Below are 24661 nucleotides of genomic sequence, written 5' to 3'. Positions count from 1 at the left end.
GACTCTGCCCACTGCCCCCGTCCTAGCTGCTGGTCACTGCTGGCAATCCTCGGCATACCTTGGCTCATGGCATCATGTCCCCAGCCTCTGCATCCACTAATCTGTTCTAGGCTTTCATCTTGATTATGTGGATATGAGTCCAGCCTAGCCCATTCTGTTCTCATCTTGACTAACTACATCTACAAAAAACTGCTTCCAGAAAAGGTCACATGCAGAGATTCCAGCTAGTGGGGCCCGGTGTTAATCTGGGGGGTTGTATGGAACCCAGTACAGCAGGTGATGCCATCAGGCAAATGCTTGGTCCCCTTTGGTTGTTAAAGCAGCTCACAGGACCCACTCACTTTGAAGATACTCAGTCATACCATAGAAATCCAGATGAAAGGAACTCACTGGACCTGTGCCATTCTAAAAAGGTTTGTTTTTATGTTATGAGGCTGGGTATTTTGCTACATGTATATGTGCACACCATGTGCATGCAGTGTATAGTGCCCTGAGGTCAGATGAAGACACTGGATTCCCTAGCACTGGAGCTATAAACAGCCATGTGAGTGCTGGGGACCAAACTCAGGTCCTCTGCAAGAGCAGGAAGTGTCTAACCTCTGAGCCATCTCTCCAACTTCCACGGTTTTTGTTTTTAAGACTGATTGAGGCCAACAAATAACCAGGACAAGCTATTTTTTTTCTTTCCTTTCTTTAAAAAATTCAATTTATATGCATTAACATGAATAGATTTCTAAAGCTATTTTCTTTTTAAAAATGGATACACACATGTGAGACATGGCCCCGACTGTGTAAAAAATAAACATGGAGATGCACATAAAAACTAAATAATAACAATGACAAGCAGAGGTTGAGCTTGACACCATGCAGGGCCCTTTTCCAGGACTTCAGGTACTTTGATCCTCACTACAGCCCTGTGGAGGTCTTATTGTCCCCAGCATTGCTACTTTCAACAGGGTTGATTGATCTGTTATGCATTTAGTTAGTGTGGCAACAGTGTATTCACAAGTCGGGGAAAAGAGTTTCATGTGAATTTTTAATATATCAATATACTTATAAATAATATTTAATGTAATAAAGTAGAAACGAAATCGCAAATATACATTTTAAATAAACCTCTGCGTTTTTTTTATATTATTGTACATTGGTTTTTGACCTGATCCAGATCTTGCCTGAACATAACTTATTTTCTTTGAGGAGGGTTCCTGGGACTGGAGAGGTGTCTTAGCAGTTAAGATCACTGGCTGTTCTTCCAGAGGACCAGGGTTCGATTCCCAACACCCACAAGGTGACTCACAGTCATTTGTAACTCCAGTCCCAAGTGATCTAACACCCTGGCCTCAGAGGCACCAGATATACATGAGGTATACAGATATACATGCAGGCAACACACCTATACACAGGAAGTAATTTCCTTGAAGAAGGAGGAAGAGGAGGAGGAGGAAGAGGAGGGAGAGGAACTAGTATAGTCCGTGCTCAGGTTGTGGTAGGGAAAGGGTTAAGAGTCACTCAGTTCCTCATGGGGGAAAAGCTTTTGCAAGAGCCACAGTGAGCTTCCTGCCCCCTCACTGGGGACAGATAGAAAACGGGAGGTTTCAGAGACAAATGATCCCCGTGAAAGCTGCTTAGAATGAGGTAGAAATAACTAAAAGATGATACCAATGCCTGAAATGTTTGCAGAGACGCATGTGATTTATCACAGGGCTCGTAGGTGCAGCCATGGGCTTGTAGCTGCAGGTGTCCCACCTCTGTATGACCCCTGGAGAACCAGGAAGACCTCCCCCAGGACCAGAAAGGACCAGAAAGGGCCCTGACTTACGCTTCACTTTCTCGGGCACACCTTTTATTTTCTTTGTTTCAGGTTTAGATCATCTTCAGGGTATTTCTGCAGAGAGCCCTGGAGATGAGACTGAATCTATACATTTTGAAGTCAACCTGGGTTCTCATGGATGGGGGCGTGAGAGACTGTCTCGTGTGAGACGGCTTTTCTTCTGGATCGGTTGGCTAAGAGGCCAGGGAGCAAGAAGAACATGCTTCCATTGCTTCGTTGCTATCAGAGTTAGTTTTAAGTTTCTGTCTTTGCAACATTTTCTTCTCATATAGCTCATCTTTCTCACCGCTGTGCTGCAGACTATAAGACAGGCATCAGGCAAAAGAGATAAAGGCTTCTGTAAGAGCCTCCTGCTCTTTGGTGTGGAAATTTGGGGGTTACGCTTCTTTGAGTTTTGTTTTTGTGTGTCCGTGCTTCTTTCTTTCCTTTATTTTTAATTTAGCAGCCAAGAACTCAAGAATTAAGGCAGATAAATCTGTGTGAAGATTATCTTACTACCCAAGTGTGGGAGAAAACATGAGTCCAGAATGAATTGCGTTTCTCAAAATGGTCTTTTCTGGCTCTACTTGGCCTGGGAACAAAGCTAAAAGGTAGGTGGAGCGGCCACTCCAACATCTGCACCTTGATTTCCTGGGAGCTCAGATGCTGGGAATCCCCCCAAGCACCTTTATGGATAAAGTGAGGACTTCGGCTCCCCCAAAAGCAGAGGGCAGGGGTCGGACACTGGCACGGATTGCTGGGGCATCTCCCACATCCTGAAGCTCCAGACAGGCAGAGCATACAAACATCAAGACTCAAAACCTTGCACCTCAACCCTGGGGAGTTTTACTTCTAATTTAATCTAATGCACGTATCTTGGGTGTTTTCTCTAAAAGACATCATGCTTTCCACAGGTAAAATTATTTTGGGTGTAGAAACGTAAATCCCAATAAGTGTGCTAAGTGTGCACATCATACGTGGTTGGTGTGTGTGAGTGCTGCTGGCTTCACCGCAGTCTGTGAGTGTACAGGGCACAGGCAGAAGCCACAATCCAACATGGGACGCTAAGCTGGCTCTCAAGGAAGGCCCCTGACCCTCCCCCACGCCATGCATCTCCTTGGGAGTGTTCAACATCCTTAAATTCCCAGGTCGGTAACAAAGCCTTCCCAGTTCCTTTTCATCTCTGAGCTCTTCAACACCCCCACCCTCAATCTTCACAAATCAGGCCTAATAACCAGAAGCCAGTTCTGAAATATTGTTTGTTTAAAATTTTAAATTGCAATTTAACTGCACACGCCATGGGATCATGGACCAAAAGCCCAAATGGAGAATAATAATTTTTTTTTAACACAGCGCTGGGTAAGAATGACCTTGTGAAAATGTATTTTGCACATGTTCCATTGCTGGGTTTCTGATGCTATTCTTCCTCTTTTTTTTTTTTAATGGAAGCCATCATTTTAGGAGGCAATATAGTAACCCCAGTTAATTCGCATGCCACTGCTCAATTGGAGGCTGAAAGCTGAAGGCCACAGGGTTGTGTTATAATGGAAAAAAGCTTTTTGACAAAAAGCCAGAAGACCTGGCTCCTAAGATGAACCACACCAGCGCCTCTGCGAGGGGCGAGCAAGTTGCTTAGCCAGTTTGGATTTCAGTCCCCTCATCTCTGAAATGGGCGTAGTGGCATCACCCAAATGTATGTAGTCTTCTTCTGGTGGTGAACACAGCAGGCCACTGTGGACCCAGGCCACGGGATATTTGCTATTGGCCACGTTTTTAGCCTCTGAAGCGTTTTGTGCATGCCATCTTCAGGTGCTAGGCAGCCAGGTTTGGTTCAGAGGAACCCAGCGCGAGGCTTGGGTTTAAATCCTGACTCTGCCATTTATAAGCTGAGTGAACTCAGGCAAATTGCACAGCCTCTCTGTTCTTGGCCACCACATCTGCAATGTAGAGCTATCATATCCATCTCTTGGGTTGTTTTGTGGCATAAATGAGGTAAGAGTCTAAACATGCTTCGTGACTTCATCAATGCTTCTTGGGAGCTAGACTTTAATACGTGGTCACCACCTTAGTCCGTATATGTGGCCCTCACAGAATATCAAGACTGGCCACCCCTGAGGTGGATTGCCATGTGGTTTTGGAGGCTGGAAAGTCCAAGCTGGAGGCTTAGGATCTGAGGAGAGTCTTCCAGAGAAGCTGCACTGTTCCGTGGAAGAAAAGCAAGAGATCAGAGACAGAAAGTTAGAGAGGAATTCAAGGCTCCAATTGCTGATCTATTCATGAGCGTGGAGCCTACACGACTTCTACATCTCATGACCCAACGGCTGTAGGGAGAGAAGGAAGCCCTGAGTGTAACATAAGGGCTTGCTTTGTTGAGGTTTCTGTCCTGCCCAGTTCCCACAGCCGCAAGTCCCAAAGAAAATCACACAGAGAGTCTGTGTTAGGTTTTAAACTGATTGGCCCATTAGCTCAGGCTTTGTATTAGCTCTTATAACTTACATTAGCCCATTATTCTTATCAATGTTAGTCACATGTCTTGGTACCTTTTTTCAGCGGAGCTGGCCACATCTTGCTTCTTCCGTGATCTGGGCAGGACTGGGGAGGAATGGGCTTCCCCCTTCCCAGCATTCTCCTGTTCTCATTGCCCCACCTTTACTTCCTGTCTGGTTGTCCAACCTATACTTCCTGCCTGGCCAATCAGCGTTTATTTAAAACATGATTGACAGAATACAGATAATTCTTCCACACCACCTGAGTGGAGTCCTGAGTGGATGCATATGTTGACATAGGCATGGTCTGTGGAGAATTCCAAGGCCAATTAACCCATGGGAAATTGGCAAAGCAGTTACCAATATGGCCAGGCTCAAGAGGAATGGCAAAGCTTCCCTTGGGAGTTCAAGTAAGTTCAAGTGTTTCTGAATTTGTAGTGTGTGTAAAGACTAGCAACTGCAGCTTCCTCCTCCTCCTCATGGGTGTCTATAGTCAAGACTGCTCATCTACAGAGACTGCCTACAGAGACTAGCCAACCCTTGTCTCAATGCTGTACCTAATAAACACACTGAAGTGGTGAACACAGCATTAGCAGAAGCCTATCTGATCCCAGCTTCATGGTACGCATGTCTGTGTGTCTGTACTTCCTCCATTTCCTCGATGCGCCTGGCCAGTGTTCTGGGACCCAAGCTATACAGGAATTGGCAGACTGTACTATGGATTAAACTTGGGATGCAAGTGTTATGGAGGATACATTCAGACTACAGAAGTGGTAAGTCATTGAAGGCAAGATGAAAAAGGTGCTTCAAGAAAGCCACAGGGTTATGGAGGTGGCTCAGCAACTAAAAGGCCCTGCCATGTAAATCTGAGGATCAGAGTTCAGAACCCCAGAACCCACATAAAATGTGGGCCACTTATAATTCCAGTGCTCTGAGCCCAGGGCCTGCCTCTAGAGCAAGGTGATTAGTCAGACTAGCTGCGTTGGTGGCTCTCAGCTCAACTGAGGAGCCCCATCTCAGTGACTATGGTAGAGGCCCCATCGAGGAAGACTCCCAGCTTCCTAGAGACGGGCAGCAGTAACGGAACGGCTGTATTCGTGGAAGAATTGAATGGAATGCAGCATCTAAAATGGCCAAGTTGCGACGTTCGCAGTTTTGCATGCTTTCCCGCAGGAAGAAGACGTGAGCACTGACCAGGAAGAACTTCCGATGCTGATGACGTGCCAAAGCATGACTGTGCTGACTGCATTGTTTGAATGGGTGGGCTATACAGTGCACAGATTGGATCTCCAATAGTTGTTATTAAAAAGAGCCCAAGTAGTCAAATTCCAGCAGACCTCATCCTTGTTCACTGTAACAGACGCCAGAAAGTTGTGAGTGACATCAGAGGTTTCAGGAGAGGGACAAAGAGGGAAGCCGGAAGCCAGGGTGAGTTGGGAACAAAGAAGTGGGTGACAGCAAGTCACCATGAGCATACGCTGCCACGGAGAAGACACCTCTAACAAGACCGCCTGGAGAGCAGAGGCAGGATCTGCAAGTGTGGCCAAAGGAAAGCTGCTTCTCAAGGGGAGCTGCTTCTCAAATACAGCATCCAGAGGGAGGGTCCGGTCAGTCGGATGCAAGGGCTGGTGTTACATGAATGTGAAGGGGGACTGGCCATTTCAGACTCTGAAAGCAAATCCGTGTCAGCTGCTACAACAACACACCAATAATCTGGTGTATCTTCTCAACATCTGAGCTCATTTCTCACGGTTCTAGAACCTGGAAGTCCAAGTGGAAGGAGGTTTACAGATTGGGTCTATGAGGCCCTGGGCCATAGTTCTTATGGTTTGCCTCCTTGCTCTTCACGTGATGAGAGGGACAAGCCATCTCTCTGTTTTGTTTGTTTGCTGTTTGTTTTTTAAAAAGGGCACCTGTTCCCGCTTATGAGGGCTCATACAGAGAAGGAGAAAGCCAGGTTCATTTCGGAGTCAGGACGCAGGGAACTGAAGGAGTTCTGCCATGAAATTAAAGAAGGTGGGGATGGTTTTAATTATCTGCCTTGGAGACTCAGAGAGAGGATCACCAAGGAAACTCACTAAGGTTTCTAGACAACATCAAAGGCCTGGGTGAGACTAGTGGTATTGGTGGTGTCTCTAATATGTGGCGCTGTTGGAGGCCTTTCTGTGGGAATCCAATCTCTCCACTTCTTTCCCCAATGCCTTCTTCACGGACTTCCCTATGCCCACACCACTTTCTTTGGTCATGCTGTGTACAGGTTTGATTTGTATCCCCTGCCTTGTAAGCACAGTCGTGTTGTTCAGCCCTAGACTAGGCTTTCTCTTGCTTCTACCCTGGCTGGACCTACAGGAATAGCTCTCTTGGCCATCTAAACCCACTGTGAGTTCCCCTCACCTCAATCCTTTGCTTCCTACCTGTTCCCTACTCTATCATGTGGATTCCCCGCCTACCACTCCACAGAAACTACCAAAGGCACCAAGATGCCCTTGTAGCTCTCATAATGGACAGGGATCCGTTTCTGTCTTACTTGACTACTGACTTTAAGAAACACGTATTGAGTTTTAACTCACAAACCACACAAGAGAGCCATTTAAATCGTACAGCAAGTATATTCCCATTTTAGCATATTCAGAGCGTGCAGCCGCTTTGCCTGGAAGGGTCTCTCCTGTCTTCCTCTAGCTAGTGAAACGTTCACCACCAAGCAAGACTAATGTCTTCCCCAAATTTACACAATTCTCTTTCCCATGATTCTTTGCAAATACATCCCTTGCATCCCCCCCTCCCCAGACCCTCAGTGAACCAATTAAAGCAAACACAGTGCCCACGCACAGTATCCCCTGATAAATATTTGTTGACTTAGAACAGACTAATGATGTAGAATTTAGGAAAATAAAACCTCGAGGATTGCGCTCTCCACATGACATTAGCAGATGAGTTCCCAAGTTCTATCTCCCCTGAAATAACATCTTCTTAAAGGCTATAATAAAATATTTATTATGTTAAAATGTTCGTAGTCTTTATTTTGAACCATTTGAAGGTATACAACTCAACATCATGACATGTGCACTTACAAGGCTGTGTACTCCTCAGTTCTATCTACATTTAAACTTTTTTTTATCATCCCCAGCACCAACTCAGGAACCAAACAATACTACTTTTCTTCTCAAAACTGCTCAACACCCCGGCCTCCGGGGAACCTTTACCCTACTTTCTGTGTCTACAAATCTCCCTCTTCTTGATAACACATGCAAGTGGACTCATTCGTATTTGTCCTTTGGTGCCTGTCTTACTTTACCAAGTATAATATTTTCAGAGTCTGTAGCATTTACCACAATTATGTTCTTTTTATGCCTTAATAGCACCATTGTGTGCATATGCAACATATTGCTTATTCATATGGTGGTGCACACTTAAGCTGCCTTTTGGTCACTGTGAATAATGCTATCATTATCAAGGATACACAAATGTGCATCTGAGGATCTGCTTTCCATTATTTTGTCTGTTTCGTGACTAGGAGTGGAATTCCTGGGTTACCCGCAGTCTTCGTGTTTAACTGATAAAGAAGCTGCCATCCCATTTTCCCGCATGGGTACACTGAGGCTCCAGCTTCTCACAGCCTCAGCATCATTTATTATTGTCCTTTAAAAATATTATAGTCAGTAGTTGACAGACAGCATCTGGAGTTTTGATTGGCATTTCTCTATTGACTAGTGAAGGTGAAGACCTTTACATGGGCTTTTATATCTCTTCTTTGAAAGCCAGCCTGTCGACTTCTTTGCCCATTTTGGAATTGGTTTCTTCCTTTTCTAATTATTGACATTGGCTTTCTTTAAAGAAGTGTCCAGGAGACACAATACAGAAATGACCCCAGATGCCCCGTGTTGGTAAGAACGAGAACTCCAGCCTGAAATCTTCTGTACACTTTAATATCATTTTTTTCTATGCTACTTTGATTTATTAGGTGTTGGAATTTTCTAAGATCACAAAGAAAGACCTCATTAACATAGTTGGACTTTCAGGGGTGTCCCAGAGAACCCCAGGAAAATACCATCTATTGTCATTGTTCTTGGCTGCCCACCAGAACTCGAGGCTAAGACCCTCTTGCTGAAGACAACATACATTTTGGTAAATGGACAATAAAAAAAAAAACTTTATTTGGCATTAGCCAGGAAGCTTCTTGCCTACTCTCTAGCTTTCATAATACCAGAAGGTGCCATGGAGTTTCTGGAGAAGAAACGTCATCATAGGGGACCTACACTCATGACCAGCATAGCGTTATATGCCCACTGGTGCGTAGCGGCACAGTTGCTATGAGAGTGGCCAATCACTTTCTTTCCACAGTCAAGGCTCACTCCACAGGAGGAAGTGCATGCCGGGTACTATGAGTCTGGCTGGCGAGTGCATAGGCTCAAGGGGTCAACCTAATATCATTTTGCTAATGGACACTGTATCAAACTGTCCTCTAAATTCATGTCTCTTGACCTATAGGTAGACCAGGGCTAAGACCTCATCATAAAAGCTTCTTTGTATAGCAGATGGAAGTACAGAAACTTACAAGTGGTCAAGGGCAGAGAGAAAGTCTGTACCAGACGTCGATATTACACCCTGCCCTAACAAGGGACTATCACAGAAGAGGCTGGTGATTATAAGATTCAGACACTGGGGAACACTGGGAGGAAACAATGTCTTCTGGATGTGACAGGTCCACTATACTTACGAAATCACAGCTGCTGTGTATGCTCAAGACAAAGCCAGTCAATAGTCCAGCGTGGACGGGAGGGGCTCACAACACTCCATTCCTGGTTGAGGAGCTAGTCTCCGATTCTATATGAAGTATGAGAATATTCCAGAATAATTAAGAAATAGACTGTCAGTTCACTGGGGACCCACTATAACTTGAAACAATAGAAATTAGTCCCTATTTTGGGTTGAATTCCCCCCCCCCTAATTTTCACCCCACAGTTGACTGCTGGGAAAGAGTCACTTTTCTTTAAGAGTGTGGCCCTGGTGGGACAACCATATTTCAGAGGATGGCCCCACACCCGTGAGTATAGGGGCAGCACAACTTGGATTTTATTGGTTAGTTAAAAAAATTCGTGGAGTACATGAAGTTGGGAGGGAGTGGGGAAGTAGAGGGGAAAGACATTGAATGCATATACGAAGTTTACAAAGAATTAATGAAAATATTATATTAAGAAATTAGGTGGACCTAGGGCCAGCAAAATAGCTCAACAGGTAGAGGTACTGCACTCCAGTCCTGATGGCCTGAACTCACGACACTCAGGAGCCAGCTGCAGCTGTGTAGGAGCTCTCCCACCAGGGAGAAGAGAACTAGCTTCTGCAAGCTGTCCTCTGACATCCACTCACAGGCTGGGACATATGCACGCATGCATGCACACAAACAAACACACATGCAATGAACAATATAAAAAATTAATTTAATAATTGGAACAGACTTCCAGTTAACAGCTTAGCGTACTAAACTATGTACAGTATTAGGACATCCCAGAATAATTAGGAAGTAGGATGAACTCTGAGTTCACTCAGGAGTCAAATAACTGGAAATAATAGAAACTGATCTCTGTCATGGGTTGACTTTGGGTCTCATCTCTCATCCCCACTCGGCAGATTCACATGATGTCTTAATTCCCAGGATCTTAGATGGAGACAGATCAATGAGTCACCATTGGCAGCAACTACAAGAAGTAGATAAAATTATAGGAGATAAGATTTTCTTCTTTCTTAAGGTGATCTACTAAATACAAGTTCAGGGCAGGGGGCATCCACAACACAACTAGTATCCTTATCAAAAAGGAGACATTTGGATACATGCATGGATGGAAAGGTCCATGGGAAGATGATGCTATTGCCATGTTCTGTCTGGACTCACCCTGGAAAACTGACTGGGGTGATGAAGGGCTGAAGAGGGGACAGAAACACAGACACACGAACAGAAGAGCTGGTGTCAGGTGGACTGTGCTCAGTCTGATGGAGGGCATCAACTGTGCGACCTGGAGATAACAAACTAGGGAGGAGGCTGTATTGTATACAGCTGAGCAAGAAAGCAGGTTTAGGTAAGAAGAGGTCTCTGGGAGGTAGCACTCTTGGGTGACAGGCAGCAGGAGAAAGCTGTGGGTTGCCAGTTTTTGGTTGATTGTTCATAAAGGCTCGTACTTGGACCGGAGGACAGGTTCGCGGCTCCTGGGGGTCTGAGGCATTGGGGTCCTTGACACGCTGTGCCCAAGCTGACAATACACATTCACTCAGGGCTTCATCTACACTTGTCAATCCACCCAAGGGGTCCTCTGCTCCCCACAATGCAGAGAACTGCGACTGTCTCCATACTGCTCACACACACTTGCACACCCACAGAGATGCCCACCCTGACATCAGCAAGCGGAGAGTGACAGTCAACGACATTCTAGAGCTGCATCGTTAGTGCAGACACAGCGCTACTGGCGGGTGCTAGTGCTGCACTGTGTCTCAATTGTATGCCCTCCAGTTCTTCCCAGGGTCTGAAAACCATGAAGAGAGAAAACTGGAAGGAAGACAGGATGAGAAAGACAGAAAACATAATTGTTCCTTCCCTCCCTCCCTCCCCCCCTCCCTCCCTCCCTCCCTCCCTCCCTCCCTCCCTCCCTCCCTCCCTCCCTCCCTTCCTTCCTTCCTTCCTTCCTTCCTTCCTTCCTTCCTTCCTTCCTTCCTTCCTTCCCTTCTTTCTTGCATTTGTTTGTTTGAGAGAGGGTCTGTCTATATAGCACTGGCTCTCCTGGAACTCGCTTTTTAGATCAGGCTGGTCTTGAACTCACAAATATCCACTGCTTCTGCCTCCTGAGTGCTGGGATTAAAGGCGTGTGCCACATCTGACTGGGTTTCTTTTGAGCATTGAGACTGCTTAGGAATAAGCAGTATTCCTAATAGGTGACTACCATTTTTATTACTAGAAAAATGAGTAATTTCCATATTCAATAAATACAAGGTAAGTATTTTTATAACATTGTCTTGAAGGCAAGTCAAGTTATTGGCTTCATATTCCTTTACTCGGCTCTATAATCCCTCAGAGATGTCAAAAACAAGATCCCTTTCATAATACAAATCAAACGTGGGCTTGAAGACAGGCGAGGGTTGAGCTGTGGAGACAACCCAACTCCTCTCATAGCTCTGTCATTTCGGCATCCCCTATTTTCCTGTTCTCTTGCAAAGGAGCAATCTGCCCGGCATGTCTCTCACGGCGATGTGAATCACCATCGGCAGCAACTACAAGTAGATAAAATTATAGGATGCTATCTTCCAAGGGAGTTACAGAGATAGAAATGTGTCCCAAGTGTCCTGAAGACTCAGACTTGATCAACACTTAATAAGAGTGCAGCCATGACTCCTGGGGCTGCGTCTCTGGTCAGAGGTAACCAGTATGCTGGGGCCATTAACTCCCGTTCCTTCACTGAAAGCTGGTTCTTCTCTATGTGTCAGGTGAAAAACAAATGAAATCCATTCGCAGAGTCCTTTTCCCACTCAGGATGATTTTCTCCTCTACATCCTGGGTCTGGAGATTTTACACTGCCTCATAGGGTGGAGTTTCAGTTGGGGGAGTCTCTCGTTGGTACTCACGAGGTTTTCAAACATGAATGGGTCTTGCTTTCTGAAGAGCTTTTAATAAAAACAGATTCAGCTGGGCGGTGGTGGTGGTGCACGCCTTTAATCCCAGCACTCGGGAGGCAGAGGCAGGCGGATCTCTGTGAGTTTCAGGCCAGCCTGGTCTACAAGAGCTAGTTTCAGGACAGGCACCAAAACTATAGAGAAACCTTGTCTCAAAAAAACCAAAATAAATAAATAAATAGAAACAGATTCACTGATTTCTCTGTAGGTGGATTTTATTTTCTTGTCCTGAATAAAAGTATCATGAATGGCCTTTACCAAAGCATAGTGCTAGTTGTCCTTATACTGTGTGTATGCTATGGGGTGAATGTGTGGCCACAGAGCATTTGCGGAGGTCAGAAGACAATTTTGTGAAGTCCATTCTCTCTTTCAGATTGCTGTGCTCACATGGCAAGTGCCTTTGCCCACCGAACCATCTCACCAGCCTGCATTTGAAGTTCTCACAAAGCTATACACCTCTTTCTCTCTCGAGAAAATGAAAGAGGTGTTTAACAGGCACAGTGTGCTGTAGAGGCGCAGCAGTGGTAGAGATGAGTGTGTGGCAAAAGTGTGCCAAGTCTAAACGCTGGGCACGTGATGCCTGCCCTCTCCACCCTCCTCTTCTCTGTCCCTTCATCTGTCCCAGAGGGCGTGTGCTGGATGCGTGTCCCAGTCATCTTAGTAACAGGGTTCTTCTGCCAGAAACACCAATACTCCTTGGCTTGGCAAAGTATGTGTCTCATTGTCAATGGACTCCCCAGATTAGCCTGGCTTCTTGTTCTCTTCTTGCTATTGTGGCCGTAGGCAAATCACCTAACACCCCAGGGTCTTTATTCAACACTACTTATTGTGCATCTACCTTGTACCAGGCAACATGGTAGCAAGCTAAGAGAAGGTTCCCAGCTTAAGGAAATTTCCACTTTAGTGGGAAGGAAAATAAAGGCAGGAAGAAAAAGGAAAAAAAGAATAAAAGAGGGCTGGAGAGATGGCTCAAAGGTTAAGAGCACTGGCTGCTGTTCCAGAGGTCCTGAGTTCAATTCCCAGCAACCACGTGGTGCCTCACAACCATCTATAATGAGATAAGACTCCCTCTTCTGGCCTATAGGGATATATGCAGACAGAATACTGTATATTTAATAAATAAATATTTTTAAAAAAAGAATAAAAGAGAAAAGGGCAAGAAAAGGGGTCTGGGGTGGCTTAACTTTGGAAAGGAAACAGGATTCAGTTTATTTAACTACATCATGTTTTCATATCAACCTCATCAAAGAAAGGGCACAAGAGATTGCCTTCATCCTGTGCCAACTCCTGCTTCCTGTTTCTAGGAAATTTCTCCCCATCATCCCAAGATGCATCAGGGCACTGGCAGCGGCTGTGACTAGAAAGTGAGGCAGAGGGGCTCTGCTGATAAACCAGGGCTGCCAGGAGGCAGACTAAGGGAACACGCAGGTATCAAATCCGTAAAGGTTTGTTCTGTAAAGTCCTGACATTCTGCTTATTATTCCTAAAAGTCTCTATTACAAGAGCAACTCATTTTTGTTAGAAAAAGAGATGGCAAGAAGTCAGAAAACCTGATCCTGTCACTGAGGTAACCACTACCAACACCTTTATTGGTGTAGATTATGCCCCTCAAACTAACACACACACACACACATACACACACACATACACACACACACACACACACACACCTGTTTCAATTTATAAAAGTGGATTATACTACTCATCTTGTTCTGACACCTGTTTTTTTCCTATGTGGGAAGATAAAATTTTTATTTTAGACACATTAATAAAAATAGCTCTTGCTGGGTGTGGTGACATATGCCTTTAATCTTAGCACTTGGGAGGCAGAGGCAGGTGGATCTCTGAGTTCAAGGCCAGCCTGGTCTACAGAGAGAGTTCCAGGACAGTCAGGGGCACACAGAGTCTTGAAGAAAACAAAGCAAACAACAAGCAGAAAATATCTCTGATGTGTGAACTTTTCTAAATCCGTCTATTTTAATTAGTCGCAGTGACCCAGCTTGTAGAAAAAAAACAAGTCGATTTCAATGAATGACATGTTCCTCCCCTCCCATCAGGAAATGGTGTTGGGGAATAAAGGGAGGATATAGCGTTTGGAAATGTACTTGGTTTTCCTATCAGTGTTTCAAGACTCCTGGACCACATTGCAGCTAATCTCATGCCTATCAGTGTTTCAAGACTCCTGGACCACATTGCAGCTAATCTCATGCCTATCAGTGTTTCAAGACTCCTGGACCACATTGCAGCTAATCTCATGCAGACCTGAGAGCCAGGAAGGAAAAACAGTTCTGAAGAAGAATATGTTTAGTGGTTACCACCCTCATCCCACCCCCAACCAAGCCAGGTATGCTTGCCACGAAGGAATCCCTCTCACTGGGAATTGGTTCCGACTCTTTAAGAATATGGAATGTCATTCTTCCCAGGTTAGGAGTTTTTACTGAATAACAATACACAGTCCAGGTTTTCAATAGTAAAAATGCTTCATTTTGTGAGCAGCAAAATCACAGGTAACCTAAACCTTCTCTCTGACCGACACCTGCTTATCATGTGTGACAATCAAGAGCCACTACTATCTACTAGAGATCTCTCTGTACAGTCCCAAAGAACTTTAGAGACTTTCTAGAAAGGCCCAACTTAGGCCCGCCATTGCATCTTGGCTCCTACTTGAGAAGGGAGATTGAAAGCAGCCCCGTGCCTCCTCAAGGGGCCATGGCTCCTTTTCTTTCCAGATCCATAGTTACAGTTCTTGACATACTGTCTCACTAGTTGGAAGGTAGAAGTGACAGTCTTTATAGGGTAATGGCAGCCCTGCTCTTGGACCCAGTGGCAGCCTCTGTAACCTGCATGGGGATATAGGCCAGAAAGAAGCACAGTTCAGAGAGTCATCCACACTTACGGTGCTGAAGACAGTTTCAGCTGGTCGTATCTGTGTGGAACCAATTGTATTTTCGGTGCTTGTCTTTAATCTTATAGAAATGGAATCCTCTGGGCTAAATTCTCTTTCCCTCTGCTTCTTAAATTAGATAATTTCTCCATCTGTGTTCCTTTTACAACTACTTGCTGGGAGTTCAGCTTCATACCTTCACTTCGTGATCTTCTGCTTCTGTCTCAGAATAGAAGCCGCGGGGTACAGTACTGCGTGCGGCTCTCTGGACACTAGAGCAGACATGAAGCATTCATTCTTGCTACTCAACAGTCACCGACCTAGGCACTCTCCAATGGGAGAGGGTTCCAGGTGGCCAGGGCACTTCCGGGAACATCTGATCTAGAAACCGAAACAACTCAGAGGTCCCAAGGACAGACCAGCTTTAGTAAAAGCTTTTCATCAATGTAAGCAGGAAACTTAGGTCTATGCCTCTTTCTGGGAGCATGGCATATCCCTGACTAACTACTTACTGCCTCTTGATCCTGTAGGGTACCAGTGGCGATCACCAACCTGTATTCTGTCATTCTATAGCACTCTTAAGGCAGACGCCATTCATGTTGCATCTTTAAGTATTTGTGCTCTAAATCAAATACTTAATATGATTCCTTTGCCCACTGTCCGCAGTGTTAGTAGTATTGGCTATTATTGGCCAGTGGAGGGAAATTAAGGCTGAGTTAGAATAGAAGAAGTGTGTATAGGGGTCATTTTTAGCAAACAAGCCTTCTGCAGAGTCAGAGTCTATTAATTGCCATACTTTCAAGCCACTCCCTGATGTTAAGTGTAGATTTTTCCAGAATATTTCAATAGTAGACGTTATATTCACTCTCTTCTTTTAGGCCAAAATCTGTGATAATCATTCATTCAACATTTTGAGCACACACCATGTGCAGGGCCTTGTGTTACATGTGGGGAATATACACTAAAAAGACAGGCAGATCTTGATCTCCTGGAGGGATGTGTATAATGGACCATGAAAATTATTGCTTACATGTAAGGGGAAAGAGGAGCAGATACATTTTGGAAAGAAAACCCTTCACTGCCTCCCTATTTATAAAACAGTCCTTTAGTGTGGGCAGTGTTTCAGCAGGTAAAGGACCTGCCACCAAGCCTCACGGCCTGAATTCAATCCCAGGGCTCATCATGTGTAAAGAGAGAACTTTCTCTCATGAGTTGTCCTCGGACATCTACACAAAAGAGCGCATGAGCGAGCGAGCTCTCTTCTTGCCCCTCACCACACGCGCGCGCACACACATGCACACACACACCCGCGTTCTAGCCAGGTGTGGTGACACATCCCTGTAGTCCTAGAACTCGGAAAGCAGAGACAGGGCTTTTGTGAGATCAAGACCGTAAAGTGATGTATAGTGATACAATGTCTCAAATATGAGTAAATAATAATAAATGACCATAAAATAAAGCCAGTTTCCAGAACTGTGTGGTCCAGTAGTCGGCTACTTTATGCAAAAGACCTTGAACTTGTTTTGGAATGCTCTTTGCCATTGGTCAGTAGAAAAAGTGGGCTTGAAGAGATTGTTGTTGTTGGTTCATTTCTGTAGTCATATTATTCTATCTTTTAGACCAGGACAGAGAAGGATTAATAACCAGGAGGGCAGAAGGCCTGACATCAATTCTGTCACCGTAGAGTGCCCATGAAGCTGCCCCCTGCCCAGAATCCAATGCTAGATTCTCTAGGTGATAATGCATAAGTGTCATCTCTTGGCAGGACCCTGGCACGTACCAAAAATAACAGAGACTGCAGCCCCCAGAGTCCATGCTGACAGTGACACTAGGCTTCGGGGGACACTTCTGGTGTGACTCTTTGAGGAAACAGAGAGGAAAGAGACGGGTATGGACGGGTCTAAGGTCAATTTCCCTTAGGAGCTGGTGCTCTGAAAGCCGTGGCTGGGAGGGGCTGTATGGTGAGCAGGTTACTGTGGAGGGTGCTGTTGTATACTGGGAGAGACTGAAGAAAAAGAGACCTTAGCAATGATGTACCGGGCGATAGGCCGAGCTGTGAAAAGGCTATAAAATGTGGGCTGCTACCAAAAGACACACATACTCACCCACATGGGGACACGCCACCCCAAGTGCGTTGCGAGGAAATTCACTCTGATGACTTTGGTCTCTCTAGTTACCATGACATCGGTTATAATTAGAGCTTATGCTTTGGGGTGTTGAGTGACACCCACTTGGCGAGATCAGAATTATACAGTGCCGCACCAGCGGAGGTCAGCTCCCTCAGAGTGGGAAGCTTAAAGCAGCGTGCCCGTTTAGCGGGCCTCCTCGCCCACGCCCTCGCCGTCTCTGGAGAAATTCTCTGACCAGGAAGCAAATAGCGGCTACCTGTAGGCAGCGCTGAAATCTGGTCACTGGATCATGTCTGTTTCTGAAGCTGAACCTTTTGAGAAGCCTCTCTGACTTCCCGTGCCCTAGGTTGGCGCACGTGTTGTGTGACTGTGGACTGAATGAGACACTCAGAACCTGTAGTGGGAACAGGGTGGCTCTGCGTCACTGAGCAGGAGGCCAAAAGCAGAGACAGGAAATGGCCTGCTGGTTGGAGGTTTGGCTCTCTTTCCTTTCAATGAGAGCATTGCTCCGATGCTTAGACCATGCAGGAGAGTAACTTAAAGTTTTTTAAGTGTTAAGAGAATTATAGATATAAGAAATTGCTCTTATGAATACATTAGAGAACCTTTTAAATGCTTCGGTGTGCTGAGACTAGGAGGAGAGTGAGGGGTGAGAGAGACGGCTCGGGGTTAAGAGCACCTTTTGCTCTTACCGAGAACAGGGGCTTGGTTCCCAGCACCCACGTGTGACTCACAACCATTCATAATTTCAACTTCCGGGGATCCGACCCCCTTTTCTGAGCGCTGAGGGCAGCAAGCATCCACATGGCATCCACACGCATACATGCAAGCAAAACAATCATACTTTATGATCCCGAGAGCACGAAGACAACAGTCTTAGGTGAGCAGCAGCCAAACTGTCACTGTGATTCTGGTGACATTCGGGGGCTAGGACAACAGTCTTAGGTGAGCAGCAGCTAAACTGTCACTGTGATTCTGGTGACATCTGGTGGGTTACGGTGAGCACGAGAGGAAAAGCATGGTGCATGGTTCTCCCAGCCCCCTGCTACTCATCTCTAGGAGTTAAACAATGCATCTTCAGCCTTGTCCGTTGAACCTTGAAGCCAGTCATTACACCCCCCCTCCAGGCTCTCCAACTGCGAACATGCAAGAACCCTGCTTCGAGAACATGAGTGGGTAGCTTCAATCCCACTGACCACAAACTGGGGGCGAGGGGCAGGTCCTCGTGGTGCTCTCTTGATGAGTGAAGAGGGGAAGAAGGCCGAAGTCTTTTGAATTCTAGGACTCCCCACTAAGCCACAAAACTTCCCGTTATTAATCATCAAAATAAATGCTCCCTGCCCTTAGGTGTGTGAGCCTTACACAGGAGAAACCATGGCTACGGTGCTCTTTTTCATCAAATTATCAAAGATGAAATGAAATTTGTAGCAGCGTCCCAGGTGAATTAGGCGTTCAGCTACTTAACGAGGCACTTTGAAAGGACTCGCGTTTATTACTTTTAGAAGTTCAGCCGGGTCTGACTGATACCACGGAGCCGTCCTGGTCACATCGCCATCTTTCTGAAGGGTGGACATGACATGGCTAATGACTGTTCCCTGATGTAACTTGAGCCAGATGTTGTGAAATGCTTCTGAAAGTTCCCACTGAGCCAGGAGTCAAGTTGGAGATTTTTTTTTTTTTTATGTGTGTGTGCAGAAGAGGGTGGGTGACCCTTTACTGCATGACATAGTGGAGTAAAATAGGTAGGATGACGTCTAGGCGCCATTTCTTTTTCAGATTAGGTTAAATGACCAAATAACTAAAAGCCTCCCTATCTGGTGCGGATCTAGTGCCTGCCGCTTCTGTCCACTCCGGCTGTAAACGCTCCTGATCAGTGTCTAGGTGTGGAGACATCTCATGTGTCTTGCTAAGAACAGGCATGTTTTCATACCAGGAAGGCCCTGCATCTCTTTAAAGCATCTTTCTTCTTTTAGGGCCGTTTTAGAGGCAAACTTGAGAGCTCTTAGCTAAGCTGTACATTTAGTCTCAATTATTAGTGCCCAGATTTGTTAGTGAGCAAGTCTGGATATTTCAAAGTTAGCCCCTAGGAAGCCACCCGTTTAGGTGTCTAGAAAGAGAGAAAGCCCATTTCATAGCTGAAGAAAATGAAAAGGCACAGAATAGTAAAAGCCATGCTGTCTGCTCATTTCCGCACGCTCGTCTATAGTCTGGAAGGCTGGGCGAGGACTATTTGCTGGCTGCAGGATGGCCCCTCTAGCAGCAGAGAATTCTGTCCACTGGCTGATGCTCAACATTCTCCTATTAGGGGGCTTAATCCCTTTAGTTTCAGCTTTGATCCCTGTTAAAATGCAAATACCTCTGGGTGGTTCGACACACAAACTGTTATCTGCCCTTAGCAGTTCAGAGCAAGAAGGAGCCCAGCCCGCTGAGCCAGGCTGAGGAGGGCAACCTTGGGAGCCCAAGGCAGATGGAGGGTGAAGGGCAGGTTCCGAAGGAGGACGAGACAAACTACTTCTTCTGAGTGCTGCATGCCCAGGAGTCAGATTTCGTCCAAGCAGGGCTGCGTAAATCTAGGTAGAAATTCGTCCAGCCGAAGAAAGCGTCAGTGAACAATGGGATAAGCTACCTTTCTACCTTCCATGGACAATTCCAATGTAGAGGCCTGTTCAGTAGTAAAATATAATGGGTAATCCTCAGGGCCCAGCGTTTCTGCTCTAACTTTAACTAAGGGAAAAAGTTTAGCCTTGTTAAAGCCATTATCTGTTCCTAAATTGCATAGTATATAACATGTAAATGTGATCACACCACTCTCAAATTATTATAACAATACGCCATTCTGTTTTCTTCCCCTTGACATTTACAAAATTCATTTGGAAGAGTGGGCTCTACCTCACAGAGATTAGTGATAAATCATGTATTTTTAATGAATATCAATAGGAGAAACCCCATGACATAGCCCACCATCTAATTTGATTAAACTGTGCTTAAGGCAACAGCACCTCTCCGGCTGGGGAATCGCTCCATAATGACTTTGTGAGCATTATTGCAGGCTGTTTTAATGATTTAATGAACTGCCTCTATATTTAGTTCAATAGCCTTAAAATGATTAGTGTTTAAGAAAAATTAGCTCACTTTGATTTGATTCTATTTGATGGTAAGTTTAAATAACCTAACCCTTCAAAACACAGCGGAGAAAAAAAAACCCTAGAATCCCAGCCAGCTAACTGCTAGAAAACATTATGACCATCATTAATAACCGTTCATTTATGCTTAGCTACAGTATCCGGCCTGACATGCTCATCCAAGGATCTGAGCTGGAGGAACAAGGGCAGAGGCCACATTTCATCTCCTGACTCCATGACAGGAAAGGGACATAGGGGGACAAAAGCAAGGGTCTTGGATTTCGTACGTTTGGGCTATAAGGAATTTTCACTAGCTCAAGTCCAAAGTGAGTATCGGTCTACATTTGGGAGAAATCCTAGCTAGGGAAATTGGCGTGAGGTTCTGTGCCAAGCTGCTCTGCTGTGATGTAGGCAGCCAGCATGGTGAGGGGTAGAGCGGTGTGGTCATGAGGCTCCCAAGGACACCCTGCTGAGGGTCATGGAGGATGGCTGCAGGAGGACTGAGACAGATGGCATTGCCAACAATCGTAAGTGATCTGAGAGTTGGTGTGATACAGCAGGGATCCCAGTCAACTCCTAACTACAAAACAAAGACCGTGAGCAAGAAAACACAAGTCAGTTCTGTCACCTCGGGGGAGGTGACCACAGGATACCCACACCCGAAAACACAGAGAATAACTTCAGCACAAGAAACCTAGTAGGCATGGTTCACTTGAAAGCATCCTGGCCTTGCGGGTGACAAGTGTTGAGAATGTAGCATTGGAAAACCAGGAGTGGTGGCACCAGCCTGTGACGCCGGGACTCAAGAGACGGAGTCATGGAGGGTGGAAACTTCAAGGCCAGCCCGGGGTATATAGTAAGACCCTGTCTTTATAAAAAAAGAAGGGGGAGGAAGGGAAGGAAGGAGGAAGAAAGGAGAGGGAAGGGAGAGGGAATTGGTGGGGCGAGCAGAGAAGTCATCAGTATAGGAAAACTAGGAATTAGAAAGTCTATCAACTTTGAACTTTGGGATACTGCACAACATCCTTCCCAAATGCCAGCATGTGTGCTCTGCATGTGAATCCTTACATCCGGGGACAGATCGTTCTCATTGCACCGCTGAGCCACACCCAGAGGCTAAGTAGCCTGGCCACAGTGACACAACTAAGCCACCCGCTGGAAACTGATCTGTTTGCTGTGGTGGCGTACAGCTTTGCCACACAGTTGCAGCCTCCCATTGGTGCCATGGGATGTGCCAGGCACATTCTGGAGGACAAAGAGGGACGAGCACAAAGAAGATGGATGTGAGTGTCCACGGCTTACCTAATGAAGCTGCTCACCCCAGTCTTCATTACTCAGAGCTGGGGCTGTGGATTCCCGGGTCTCGAGGGCAAGAATACAATCCACTACCCATCCCCACTCCACGACTGTGCAGACAGAGGGGAAATATTTCTAAATGAGCCATTGCCAGCTGCCGACAAAGCCCCATGCTTCTTGATGTCTATGCCTGAGACACTTTCTCTCTTTTCTCTAGCGGTCTGTTAATGTCTGCCCTTCATCCACTCTCACACCGGCTCCGGCATGCACAGACAGCACACGCACATGTGTATGTGCCATGCACACCTCCACAACCCACAGAGGAGTCACACTTCATGGATATTTATGACCTAAGTATGGACCAGGTCCTGTGCTGCCATGAGAAGCACAGATATGGCTGAAATGGGGTCCCTATGGCTGTGCACTAGAGGGCATTAAGTGTCCCCAGGGGAAGGGACCATTCCAAATAATTACACGCGCCATCCCAGGACTCTAATTCCCCCATGTCTTGAGGAAAATCCTAACAAGTCAAAATTTTTTCAGAGTTCTCACTGCAACGTGTCAACCTGTCCTCTGTGCCACCATCACACAGAACTGAACCATCTCTTTTCTTTCCCACAGGTCCCCACCAGGCAGGCACATTCGAACCCTTCAACATTGTGACATGGCATCGCCATCAACAAAGTTCACACTCAAGAGCCATGCAACTGCGTTACCAAAACATCTCATAGTGTTTAAATTTGTTTAGAAACTTGTACTAGGCCACATTCATGGCTAGTCTAGCCCACACGTGCCCCACAAGCTGCAGGCTGTAGAAGGCTGCTAGGCCTTTTCTTTCTTGCCTACCACACGGAACACAACAAACACACCGGGGCTCTCTATCACCAGGCCAGGTGTTCTGTCAGATTCACTTGTGACTTAATGAGAAGAATCAAAGATGACATTCACCACCATCACCCATGGAGGTTGGGGCCTTCACCCCGTCGGTCCCCACCATTGAAGAGAATCAGGCCATGGGTACAGCACATGTCTTGATGACAGGGTGGCAGATTCTTCTGTGTAGAAGGAGTGAGGGAAGCTCCCCAAGAAAGGGCAAGCTAACAGACACAGCCCATGTTAGAGTCAGCGCAGCTCAGCTCCTCCACTGTCACCATGCGGTGTTGGTATCGCCAGTGCACCCCTGCTCTCAAGGGAAACAGGCCCAGTTTTTACCCAGAGCTGCCTGCTTTATAAAATTTAAACAAAAACAGAAAACTGCAGACTAAGGGAACCCAGCCAGCATGGTAATCAGAGCCCTGGATGACACTCACACCCCGCTCCGCGAGGCCAGCCCTCTGAAGCCACTGTCAGGGCCACTGTGCAGCCTGAGGGTTAATCTCCTCAGGCTCTCGGAGGCTCTGGTCACTAAAATCAGCATTTCATGTCACTGAGGCAAACCCGGAAGACTCTAGATGCTTCCACTAATAACTTTCTCTAATCTACTCAGATCCTAACTTGATGGGAAAAGGAAGAAGAAGAAGAAAAGCCCCCAGCTATGCACATGCAATATCCAGGTGGAATTAAAAACCACTTGACCTACATTTGGCTCTTCTGACTCTGGTTTTTGAGCACCATGTTCTTGAACCAACTGCTGCTGCCTGAGAATCCTGACTCTGCTCGGTATCTGCTTCTACCGCTGCCTCTGAGAGCTTCCGATATCACAAATCCGGTCTCCTTAATGGGAAGCTGGGGGGAGTTTTGTGCAGAAGACAGCGCCTGAAATTTAGAGGGCTTTATGGGAAAGCGGCAGACCACGGTTTTCTTAGGGGGAGGAGTCCCACGAATTTCCCACTTTAAATCCCTTCCTTTCCTGGCAAGTGGAAATCTTGAAAACTGGGGTAAAAAGATAGATCATCGGTTTTGGACCCAAAAGGGAAAAATCTCAACAGGTTTTTTGTATGTGCAAAGCCACTTGAAATTGAGTATGTGTCAACACAGATTTAATTAACTCCCAGCCAAGACCTATTGGAAATGATCCCAGAAAGTTGGGACAAAGGAGAAGGTGTTAATTTCTCAGCAGGAGAGAAAGTGCCTTTTAACTGCACTGGATTATGGCTGAGGGGCTGGAGCTCTGCATCTGCAGATACCTGCACTGTGTTATAGTTCAGGGGCTGGAGCCCTGCATCTGCAGATAACTGCACTGTGTTATAGTTCAGGGGCTGGAGCCCTGCATCTGCAGGTATCTGCACTGGATTATAGTTCAGTGGTTGGTGATGGAGTTTTCTATCATCTGCAGATACCTGCACTGTGTTATAGTTCAGGGGCTGGAGCCCTGCATCTGCAGGTATCTGCACTGGATTATAGTTCAGTGGTTGGTGATGGAGTTTTCTATCATCTGCAGATACCTGCACTGTGTTATAGTTCAGGGGCTGGAGCCCTGCATCTGCAGGTATCTGCACTGGATTATAGTTCAGTGGTTGGTGATGGAGTTTTCTATCATCTGCAGATACCTGCACTGTGTTATAGTTCAGGGGCTGGAGCCCTGCATCTGCAGGTATCTGCACTGGATTATAGTTCAGTGGTTGGTGATGGAGTTTTCTATCATCTGCAGATACCTGCACTGTGTTATAGTTCAGGGGCTGGAGCCCTGCATCTGCAGGTATCTGCACTGGATTATAGTTCAGTGGTTGGTGATGGAGTTTTCTATCATCTGCAGATACCTGCACTGTGTTATAGTTCAGGGGCTGGAGCCCTGCATCTGCAGGTATCTGCACTGGATTATAGTTCAGTGGTTGGTGATGGAGTTTTCTATCATCTGCAGATACCTGCACTGGATTACTGTTGGAAGTGGTGATGGAGCCGTGCACCTGTAGAGGAACTGCTTCTGATGGGCTGAAAACAGCTGGCTGCACAAGTGAACAAGTCAGTCCCCACTAGTGAGGGGGAAAGATGCAGGATACCCCCTGACAGTGGCCACCACAAACACTCTCCTGTTATGAGTGTGTAGGGCATCCCTAAATCCATGATTCCAGACAGGACAATGCTAAGGTGTCCCCAAAACTTGACATCCAGATTAACCCTCAGTTTCAAAATTTAAAATCACACATTGGTATAGTTGCCTTTCTATGAGACAAAGTCAGAGGGATGTCAGGGAACCTTCAAATCCAACTGATAGTGGTAAATCCTGATCAGGAGCACCCCTTGGAGAGACACACAGATCTACAAAGTGCAAATACAACATGTAAGCAAGGCCTTTGACATAAATAGGATGGCTACCACAAATTTCAAATTGCCTCTAA

The sequence above is a fragment of the Arvicola amphibius genome, chromosome 1 (genome assembly GCF_903992535.2).
Source record: "Arvicola amphibius chromosome 1, mArvAmp1.2, whole genome shotgun sequence".
NCBI classification, from domain to species: Eukaryota; Metazoa; Chordata; class Mammalia; order Rodentia; family Cricetidae; genus Arvicola; species Arvicola amphibius.
The sequence above is the reverse complement of the archived record's forward strand: the minus strand, read 5'-3'. Positions refer to the sequence as shown.